The sequence below is a fragment of the Nicotiana attenuata genome, chromosome 5 (assembly GCF_001879085.1).
Source record: "Nicotiana attenuata strain UT chromosome 5, NIATTr2, whole genome shotgun sequence".
Lineage (NCBI taxonomy): Eukaryota > Viridiplantae > Streptophyta > Magnoliopsida > Solanales > Solanaceae > Nicotiana > Nicotiana attenuata.
In genome coordinates, this window is record NC_031993.1 from 49,432,872 (window position 1) to 49,444,036 (window position 11,165).

Below are 11,165 nucleotides of genomic sequence, written 5' to 3' on the forward strand. Positions count from 1 at the left end.
TACTTTACGGGGTTCCTTAGCCATATCCCCCTTGCTTCGTGCATCTTATCTGTAATCTTTGCAAGTAAGTTTTGTTCTTAGTCATACTCCCCCTTTCTTCATGCATCTTGTCTATAATCTTTGCGAGTAAAGTTTTGTACCATATATTTTTCTCCCACTGTTGTCATCATCAAAAGGGTGGAATCATCTTGCAGAAATTATGTAAGCAAGTATTCACAATAATCAATAATTCAATCCAGAAAATTTAGTAGAAACTTAGTAAAATTATATGAATGAAGCTTAGCTAAAACTCAGAAGAAAAAAAAAACTCACATGATATTTGATTTTTTCCAAAATATCATTTAGCATATAAGAAGGTGCAATAGCACATAGTCATTTGAAAATCGCTAGATGATTTAAAATGATTAAGAAAACTTTTGATATCGCCAAATGTTAAACTTTCAAAAAAATTGAACAAAAAACATAAGAACCTTAGAAAGACTACAACATATTAATGCATGCAGGAGTGTCACGACCCGAAATTTTCACCGTCGGGACCGTGATGGCGCCTAACATTTTACTTGCTAGGAAAGCCAACGTTAGAACATATTATCCATTTTTAACAGTTGAATTGAATAACGAGAAATACTCAAATAACTGAAATATGAATGCGGAAGCTAAAACTGTCAAACACCTACTACAAAATCCCTGAACCTGGTGTCACAAGTGCACGAACTTCTAGAGTAATACATACAAGAGTCTGAAATAAAAACAAAGATGTTTGAATGAAAATACACAGCTAAATAGAAAGAGGAAAGGGACTCTGGGAGCTACGGGCGCTGAACAACCGTACCTCAAGTCTCCGCAATTGTCCAATCTGAGCACACTGACAACCGCCCTTGGGACCGACTCCAAAATCTGCACAGTGTGTAAAGTGTAGTATCAGTACAACCGACCCCATGTACTGGTAAGTGCCGAGCCTAACCTCGACGAAGTAGTGACGAGGCTAAGGCGGGTCACCTACACTACAACCTGTATGCAGTATATAACAATGATAGAAAATAGGAATACTAAATAGAACTTAACAGTCAACTTAAAATAATAACCACAGCCTCAAGAATAACCGGTGTCGTCCAGAATTACCAATCTTTTACATTCAAATACAAATACCAAAAAACCAACACAGCTCAAGAAATGGAAACACATAGGTTGTTGCGGCGCGCAACCCGATCCCACTAGACAACAGAAAATACTCCCTTATTTCACTGTAACAATATCACCAACAGTGAATTATATGTATATGTTTTGGCGCGCAACCCGATCCCACCATATATCAATATCAGTATCATAATTCACCCTTATTTCACCATATCAATCCACCCTTATTCCACATGTTGCGGCGTGCAATCGGATCCCACCATATATCAATATAAGTATCATAATTCACCCTTATTTTACCATATCAATCCACCCTTATTCCACCTGTTGCGGCGTGCAACCAGATCCTACCGTACAGTACGAATTCACCCTTATTCCACAATATCAATCCACCCTTATTACACCTGCTACGGCGTGCAGCCCGATCCCACCATATCAGTACCAGACACTCAAAGTGCATAGCGAGACCAATCCAGAAAATTACAATTAGAAGATGAAAGTAAGTCAATTTAAGCAAATAGCAGAGATTCGGGAACTATGAAAAGAGCTAACATCACCAACAGGAGAAGAAATTGATTAACAGGTAGCACTTATGCATGAAAAAGCATTTAGAGCATATAACAGTTAAGACAGGATAAGAAATAACTAAGGAAAAAAGGTAAATCAGGGAAAGCAGATAATTCGGCAGTTTATAAGCACTCGCCACCTCGCATATACGCCACTCACAAGAAATTCACATAACACATAGTCCGAGGGTTCCTAATTTCCTCAAGTCAAGGTTAGACACAACACTTACCTCGCTCCAAAGACCACTCAAAGCTCAACCAGCTTTGCCTTTCAAACAAGCCTCTGAACCCACAATATCTAGCAAATTACCAACCGAACGATTCAAAATAAGCCTTAGGAATCACCCACTATTGCAAAAGATTAAATTTAGGTCATTATTGAAAAAGTCAACAAAAGTCAACTCCCGGGGCCGCGTGGTCCAAGCCCAAAATCGGACCAAAACCCGATTACCCATTCACCCCCGAGCCCGGCTATGTGATTTGTTTTGAAATTCGACCCCAATTTGAGGTCTAAATCCCAATTTCTCAAAAATCCCTAATTCTACCCAAACCCCCAATTTCCACCACAAAAACTCTAGATTTTAGGTTGAAATCTTAGGAAAAGTAGTGAAAGATTGAAAGAAATTAGTTTAGAATCACTTACCAATGATTTGGTGAAGAAAAGTTCTTTGGAAAATCTCCATTAGGGTTTTGGGTTTTGAAAATTTGAAGAATGAACCAACAATCCCGTCTAAGTCATATTTTGATCAGCTGCAGATGTCGCATTTGCGACCTGGGCTTCGCAAACGCAAAGTCCGCAAATTCAAGAAATCCATCGCATTTGTGAAGACTCCCACATTTCTGCTTTCTTCGTAAATGTGAAAAAATGTTTGCAAATACGAAATGGACTGACCGCAAATGCGACCCCATGATCTCAAATGTAAAGAATCTCCCTTCCTAGTCCCCATCGCAAATGCGAAGTTTTGTTCGCAAATGCGAACTCTGGCCTTCCCAGCTACTCTTCGCAAATGTGAACCCAACAGTGGTCGCAAATGTGATGATTGACCTCGCAAATGCGAGGTTTGAGGCATGCAACAAAAATCTGAAACACCAGCTGAGTTCTAAGTCCAATATTCACTCTGTAACCTTTCGAAACTCACTCGAGCCCTTGGGGTTCTAAACCAAAAGTGCATACAAGTCTAAAAACATCATACGAACTTGCTCACATGCTCAAATCGCCAAAACAACACCTATAACTACGAATTGAGCACCAAATAAAATAAAATATTCAAGAAAACTTTCAAAAATCTATTTTCTCAACCGAACTTCCGAATCACGTCAAACTAACTCTGTTTCTCGCCAAATTTCACAGACAAGTCATAAATATTATAATGGACCTATACCCTACTCCTAAACCAAAATACGGGCCCAGTATCAACAAGACCAAACATCATTCAATTCTTAAAAACCATTAAACTTTTAGACTTTCAATTTTCAACAAAAATTCATATCTCGAGCGAGGGATCTCAATTCGGTTACGGGCATACGCCCAGGTCCAAAATTATGATACGGACCCACTGGGACCGTCAAAACACGGATCCAGGCCGGTTTGCTCAAAACGTTGACCGAAGTCAACTCAATTTAACTTTTAAGACAAAAATTCTTATTTTTATCAGTTTTTAACATAGAAGCCTTCCGAAAAAATACCCGGACCGTGCACGCAAATTGGGGAAGGCTAAAATAAGATATTTAAGGCTTCGGAACATAGAATTTAGTTCTAAAACATGAGATGACCCATCAGGTCATCACATTCTCCACCTCTAAAATAATCGTTCGTCCTCGAATGGACATAGAAAAGTACCTGGACTGGTGAAAAGGTGCGAATATCTACTCCGCATGTCCCATTCAGACTCCCAACTAGCTGCCTCGATGGGCTAACCTCTCCACTGCACTCGAACTGAAGGATAACTCTTTGATCTCAACTGGCAAACCTGCCGGGCTAAAATAGCCACCGGCTCCTCCTCATATGTCAAATCCTTGTCCAGTTGGACAGAGCTGAAATCTAGCGCATGAGACGGATCACCATGGTACTTCCGGAGCATGGAGGAATACCGGATGAACTGCTGACAAACTAGGTGGCAATGCGAGCTTGTAAGCCACCTCACCCACTCTCTGAAGAATCTCAAAAGGTCCGATGTACCTAGGGCTCAACTTGCCCTTCTTTCCAAACATCATTACACCCTTCATGGGTGGCACACGAAGCAACACTCTTTCTTCGACCATGAATGCAACATCACGAACCTTACAGTCAGCACAACTCTTCTGCCTGGACTGAGCTGTACAAAGTCTATCCTGTATGATCTTAACCATATCCAAGTAATCATGTACCGAATTTGTACCCAATAACCGAGACTCCCCCAATCAAACCATCCAACTGGCGATCGGCATCGCCTACCTTATAATGCCTCATATGTAGCCATCTAAATGCTCGACTGATAACTGTTATTGTAGGCAAACTCTGCAAGGGGCAAGAACCGATCCCAAGAGCCCCCAAAGTCTATAACACAAGTGCAGAGCGTATCCGCCAATATCTGAATACCGCGCTCGGACTGTCTGTCCGTCTGAGGATGAAATGTTGTGCTCAACTCAACCTGCGTGTCCAACTCATGTTGTACTGCCCTCCAGAAATGCAAGGTGAACTGCGTACCTCAATCAGAAATGATAGACACAGGCACACCGTGAAGACGAACGATCTCGCAGATGTAAATCTATACCGACCGCTCTAAAGAATAGGTAACTGCCACATGAATGAAATGCGCCGACTTGGTCAGCCTATCAACAATGACCCAAACTGCGTCGAGCTTCCTCTGAGTCCGTGAGAGTCCAACAACGAAATTCATAGTGATACACTTACATCCACTCAGGAATCTCTATCTTCTGAAGCAAACCACCAGGTCTCTGATGCTCGTACTTTACTTGCTGACAATTTAGACATCGAGCTACATATGCAACTATATCCTTCTTCATCATCCTCCACCAATAATGCTGCCGCAACTCCTGACACATCTTCGCGGTGCCCGGATGAATAGAATACCGGGAATTGTGGGCCTCTTCTAGAATCAACACACGAAGTCCATCCACATTAGGCACACAAACACGACCCTGCATTGTCAAAACTCCATCATCTCCAACGGTAACCTGCTTGGCATCACCGTGCCGCACTATGTCCCTGACCACAAGCAAATGAGGGTCATCATACTGCTGCTCCCTGATACGCTCGAACAATGAAGACCGAGCGAATGTTCAATCTAGAACACGACTGGGCTCCGGAACATCCAACCTCACGAACTGATTAGCTAAGGCCTGAACATCTAATGCAAGCGGTCTCTCACCAAATGGAATGTATATAAGGCTTCCCATACTCACTGACTTCCTACTCAAGGCATCGGCCACCACATTGGCCTTCCCGGGATGATACAAGATGGTGATATCATAGTCTTTCATTAGCTCTAACCACCTCCTCTGCCTCATATCGAGCTCCTTCTGCTTGAACAAATACTGCAAGCTCCGATGATCCGTGACTACCTCACATGACACGCCGTAAAGATACTACCTCCAAATCTTCAGCGCATGAACAATGGTTGCCAGCTCCAAGTCATGAACATGGTTATTCTTCTCGTGAACCTTCAATTGCCGCGACGCGTATGCAATCACCTTGTCGCCCTGCATTAATACCGCACCAAGTTCAATACGAGATGCATCAGAATATACCATATAAGATCCTGAACCTGTGGGCAGCACCAACACCGGCGCCGTAGTCAAAGCAGTCTTGAGCTTCTGAAAGCTCGCCTCACACTCGTCCGACCATTTGAACAGGGCACCCTTCTGGGTCAACCTGGTCAATGGTGCTGCTATAGATGAGAACCCCTCCACAAACCGACGGTAATAACCTGCCAAACCCAAGAAACTCTGGATCTCCGTAGCTGATATAGGTCTAGCCCAGTTCTGAACTGCCTCAATCTTCTTAATATCTACCTGAATACCCTTCGCCGACACAACGTGCCCCAAGAAAGCGACTGAGTCCAACCAAAACTCGCATTTCAAAAACTTAGCGTATAACTGGATGTCCCTCAGAGTCTGAAGAACGATCCCAAGATGAAGCTCATGCTCCTCTCGACTGCGGGAGTAGATGAAGATATCATCAATAAACACAATCACAAAGGAATCCGAATAGGGCTTGAACACCGGTTCATCAAATCCATAAATGTGGCTGGTGCATTCGTCAACCCAAACGACATCACTAGAAACTCATAATGCCCATACCGAGTCCGAAAAGCTGTCTTAGGGACATCGGATGCCCTAATCCTCAACTGATGGTAGCCAGACCTCAAATCGATCTTTGAAAACACCTTGTCACCCTGAAGCTGGTAAAATAAATCATCAATCCTTGGCAATGGATACTTGTTCTTGATGGTGACTTTGTTCAGCTGCCGATAATCTATGCACAACCTCATCGATCCATCCTTCTTCTACACAAACAACACGGGCGCACCCCATGGTGAGACTCTAGGTCTAATAAAGCCCTTATCAAGCAAATCTTGCAACTTCTCCTTCAATTCTTTCCACTCTGGCGGGGCCATACGGTATGGCGGAATAGAAATGGGTTGGGTGCCCAGAGCCAAATCAATATAGAAGTCGAAATCTCTATCGGGTGGCATTCCCGGTAGGTCTGCAAGAAACACCTCTGGAAACTCTGCACTAGAATCGCGGACATAAGCCAAATAAGCTAGACACCCATTCTCGACCATATGTCGAGCCTTCATATAAAAGATAACCCTGCTGGTGGAATGTCTAGGAGTCCCCCTCCACTCTAATCGAGGCAACCCCGGCAAGGCTAAGGTCACCGTCTTGGCATGATAATCCAATATAGCATGATAAGGTGACAGCCAATCCATACCCAAAATGACATCAAAATCAACCATATCGAGAAGTAGAAGATCTACACTAGTCTCAAGACTCCCAATGGTAACCACAAACGAACGATAAACATGATCTACCATAATAGCATCCCCCACAGGTGTGGACACATACACAGGAGCACTCAAAGAATCACGAGGCATAACCATATATTAAGAAAAATAGGACGCATAAATAAGTAGAACCGGGATCAAATAGAACTGAGGCATCTCTACTGCAAACTAAAACTGTACCTGTGATAACCGTGTCAGATGAATCAGCATCAGGCCTGGTTGGAAAGGCATAGCATCGGGGCTGGGCCCCACCACTCTGAACTACATCTCTAAGACGGCCTCCTGCTGGATGGCCTCCACCTCTAGCAGCCTTACCTACACCTCTAACAGCCTGACCTCCACCTCTAGCGGTCTGATCTCTACCTCTAGCTCCCTGACCCCTACCTCTAGATGGCAGAGCGGGCGGTGGTGCAACCGGTGCCAAAATCATGGCACGAGAACTCTACTGTGACGTGCCGCCCAATAATCTCGGAGAAGTCCTCCTGATATGCCCAAACCACCACTTATAGCATCCATCCTGGTGATGTGGCTGCTGAAACTGAGACTGGCCCGAACGGGCCAGATGACCACAGTAGTAACTCAAAATAGGAGGTGCACTGATAGGAGCTGGCGGTGTACTGTAGGTTGGCTGCCAAGAATGAGGCACATAAGGACCACGACTCCCTGAAGCACTGTGGGATGCCTGAAGCGCTGACTGATATAGCATGGAAGGATGACCCCTACCAAAAGTACCCTTGCCTCCAGATGAGGCACCACTAAAACCACCAAAATGACGAGGCCTCTTATCTGACCCCTGCCCTCTCTCCTGTGAAAGAACATCCTCGATCCGCCTGGCGATATTGGCAGCCGTCCGAAAAGAAATCTCACTCCCGGTCTCCTTTGCCATCTGCAACTTAATAGGATGAGCGAGTCCCTCAATAAACCCCCTCACCCTCTCTCTCTCAGTAGGAAGCAGAAGAATAACATGACGGTCTAAGTCCACAAAGCGGGTCTTATTCTGGGTGACAGTCATACTGCCCTGCTGGAGGCGCTCAAACTCCCTGCGGTAGCTCTCTCTCTAAGTGATAGGAAGGAACTTCTCAAGAAATAGCTGAGAGAACTGGTCCTAAGTAAGAGCAGGCGATCCAGCTTGTCACGGCTCAAAATCCACTATGGGTCGTGATGGCGCCGGACACCATTGTCAGGCAAGCCAACCATAAATACTTAATTAAATTCTCAGTTAAATAATTGTGAAAACTGTGATTTTCCTTCAATTTTACTAGTAAAAGATACTCATTTCAAATTAAATATGAAATTCAAGAGATCAATACAAAATACCCCATAATCATCCCAGAACTCGGTGTCACAAGTGCATGAGCAGTTACTAGGGAATAAAATAAAATACAGTAACTGTCCGGAATACAAGGTGGACAGAAATGAAAATACAGCGCAAATACTCTGAAGGAGACCCTGCGGGCTGCGGGCCGTCTCGATATATGCAGCTCACCTAAGTCTCCGTACCAACCATGCTGCTATGCCACTAAGCCGCTAGCCACACCTGAACCTGTGCAACAAAATGCATAGCAAGTGTAGTACGAGTATGAAAACAACGTGTACTTAGTAAGTATCCCGCCTAATGTCGAAGAAGTAGAGACGAGAGGTCGACTTCGACACTTACTAATGGTCCAATGATGATACATCAGTAATATAACAAGTCGAGGGTTTACATGAACATGAATGTAATTCAATAGAGTGAAGCAAGTAGACAATTCCTTCTTTATTATGAAAAATTCCAATTTCTTTTTTCATCAATTATACATATATTCTCAAGCCGGGAAGAAGCAATATCAACTTCAATAAAGTTCAAGGCAAGCAATACAAGCATGCGCAATTCATGCCGAGGACGTACGGCCCGATCCAACAATATTTAAACTGTGCACTTCCAGAGGGTCGAATGGCGCGAACCATAGATGCATCTATTACCCCGCTCGTGAATCATACATGCGACGCGGCCAAATTTAAATAAACAATCACTCTGCTCGCGAATCATACATGCGACGCAGGTACACATAGAAATACATGCTCAAACAGCCAATTAAGAATTTATCAGGGAACATTTATCCAAATAAAAGCCAATTCTCTTTTAACGATTTAAGAAAATAAAGTTTAATCCTCTTAGAAATTCATTTACCAATTCGATAGGATTTAAGAAATTCAATTGTCAATAAGATTACAGATATTCCAAGTATAGCATGCTTTTGGGTCCTAGACTACCCGGACTTACACATATTAGTAGCTACGCACGGACTCTCGTCACCTCGTGCGTGCGTAGCCCCCACAAATAGGAGCACATAATCAATTATTTTACCTATGGGGACAATTCCCTCTTACAAGGTTAGAAAGGAGACTCACCTCGCTCCGAAATTTCCATAACCGACTTCCAAGCCCTTCCAACGACTCCAATTGATGCACAACGCTCCAAAACTATTCAAACAACCGGCAAACCAATAAAAATTCACTCTAATACTTGTAACAATTCAAATTATATAAGTTCCCAACTCCGCTCGAAAAGTTGACCAAAATGCCCTCGGGCCCACGTGCCCGGATTCTAAAATTTCTCGAAGATAAATTCTACCCATAGCTTTACTATCTCAAGCATACAATTTGCTCTAATTTTCATGCTCAAATTCAAGGTAAAATTCCAAAATTCTAAATTCTAGGTCTTCCCAAAAAATCCCAAATTTATACTAATTTTCCATGTCTAAATCCATGTAAGATCACATATTTAACTCAAAAATAGGAAGAAATCACTTACCTAGTGTTGCTTGGTGAAAATCCCTCCTTGAGCTCTCCAAAATCGTCCAAGCCAAATGAAAGAAATGGGCCAAAACTCGTGTTTAAAACAATCTGCCCAGGATTCATCGAGTTGTACCTTGCGCTGTGCAGGTTGTACATCCTATTATAATTTTTCCCTGCTGTACACCTTCTGTTAAAACGCCCATAACTCCTTGTGGAAGTATCCAAATGACAAACCGTTTCAAGATTAGAAACTAAACTCGAAGATCTTTCATTTGATAGGTTGCACACCATATAACTCTTTATACATTCCGAGATATGAGCTTCTAAAGTCGGCTCCATGCATCAGGAAAATTCTGTCGAAACTGCTCCACCAGCCATCTTCAATCGATCATAGCTTTCTGATAAAATGTCCAAATCATGAATGGTTTAACTTTCTGAAAACTAGAATGCAAGTGCTACAACTTTTATGTTTTGCAAATTTTCTGATTCCTTATAGATTGCAAGATATGAGCTTCCAAATTCGACTCTTTGCATCAGAATTTTTCTGGTGAACAGCTGCTGCAACAGATTTCAGCAGCTTTTCTTTGTCCGAAATACATTCCATTAACCTTCTGAAATCCACCCGAGGCCCTCGGGACCTTAAATAATTATACCAACATGTCCCAAAATATGATACGAACTCGCTCGAGGCCTCAAATCGCATCAAACAACGTCGAAATCATGAATCGTACTCCAATCCAAACTTTATGAACTTTGAAATTTCAAACTTCTACATTCGATGCCGAAACCCATAAAATCACGTTCGATTGACCTCAAATTTTGCACACAAGTCATATTCAACATTATGGACCTGCTCCAACTTTCGAAATTGGAATCCGACCCCGATATCAAAAAGTGAAACTCTCGGTCAAACTTCTCAAAAACCTTCAAATTTCTATCTTTAGCCAAATGACTTCAAACTGACCTACGGACCTCAGAATTCACTTTCAATCGCGCTCCCAACTCCAGAATCACCATACGGAGCTACTCCCAGACTCGGAACCCCAAACAGACATCGATAACACTGAAATTCACTTCAACCCAAACTTATAAAATTTCTTCCAAAATGCTAACTTCCACAATAGGCGCCAAAATTCTCCCGGGTCATCCAAAACCCGATCCGGGCATACGCCCAAGTCCGAACTCATCATACGAACCTACTGGAACCTTCAGATCCCAATTCCAAGGTCGTTTATTCTGAAATCCAATCTTAGTCAATTCTTTCAACTTAAAGCTTCTGAAATGAGAATTCCCTTTCCAAATCAACTCTGAATTCCCCGGAATTCAATTCCAACCATGCGTACAAGTCATAATACCTAAAGTGAAGCAGCTCATGGCCCCAAACTGCTGAACGACGCGCTAGAGCTGAAGACGACCGGTCGGGTCGTTACACAGCTGGTCTGGTCAACACATAATTCCTCCACCATTTCTTGGCGGAACCCAATAATTGAAATGCAGCGAAATCGACCCCATTGGTCTCCACTATACCCATGTTTCGTAGCACCTCATGACAACTATCAAGATAGTCCTAGGAGTCCTCTGAAGATGCACCACTGAAGTGAACTGGAAAGAGGTTAGTAAACCTATCCAATCTCCATATAGCCTCAGAAGACATAGTTGATCCATCACCGGCCTG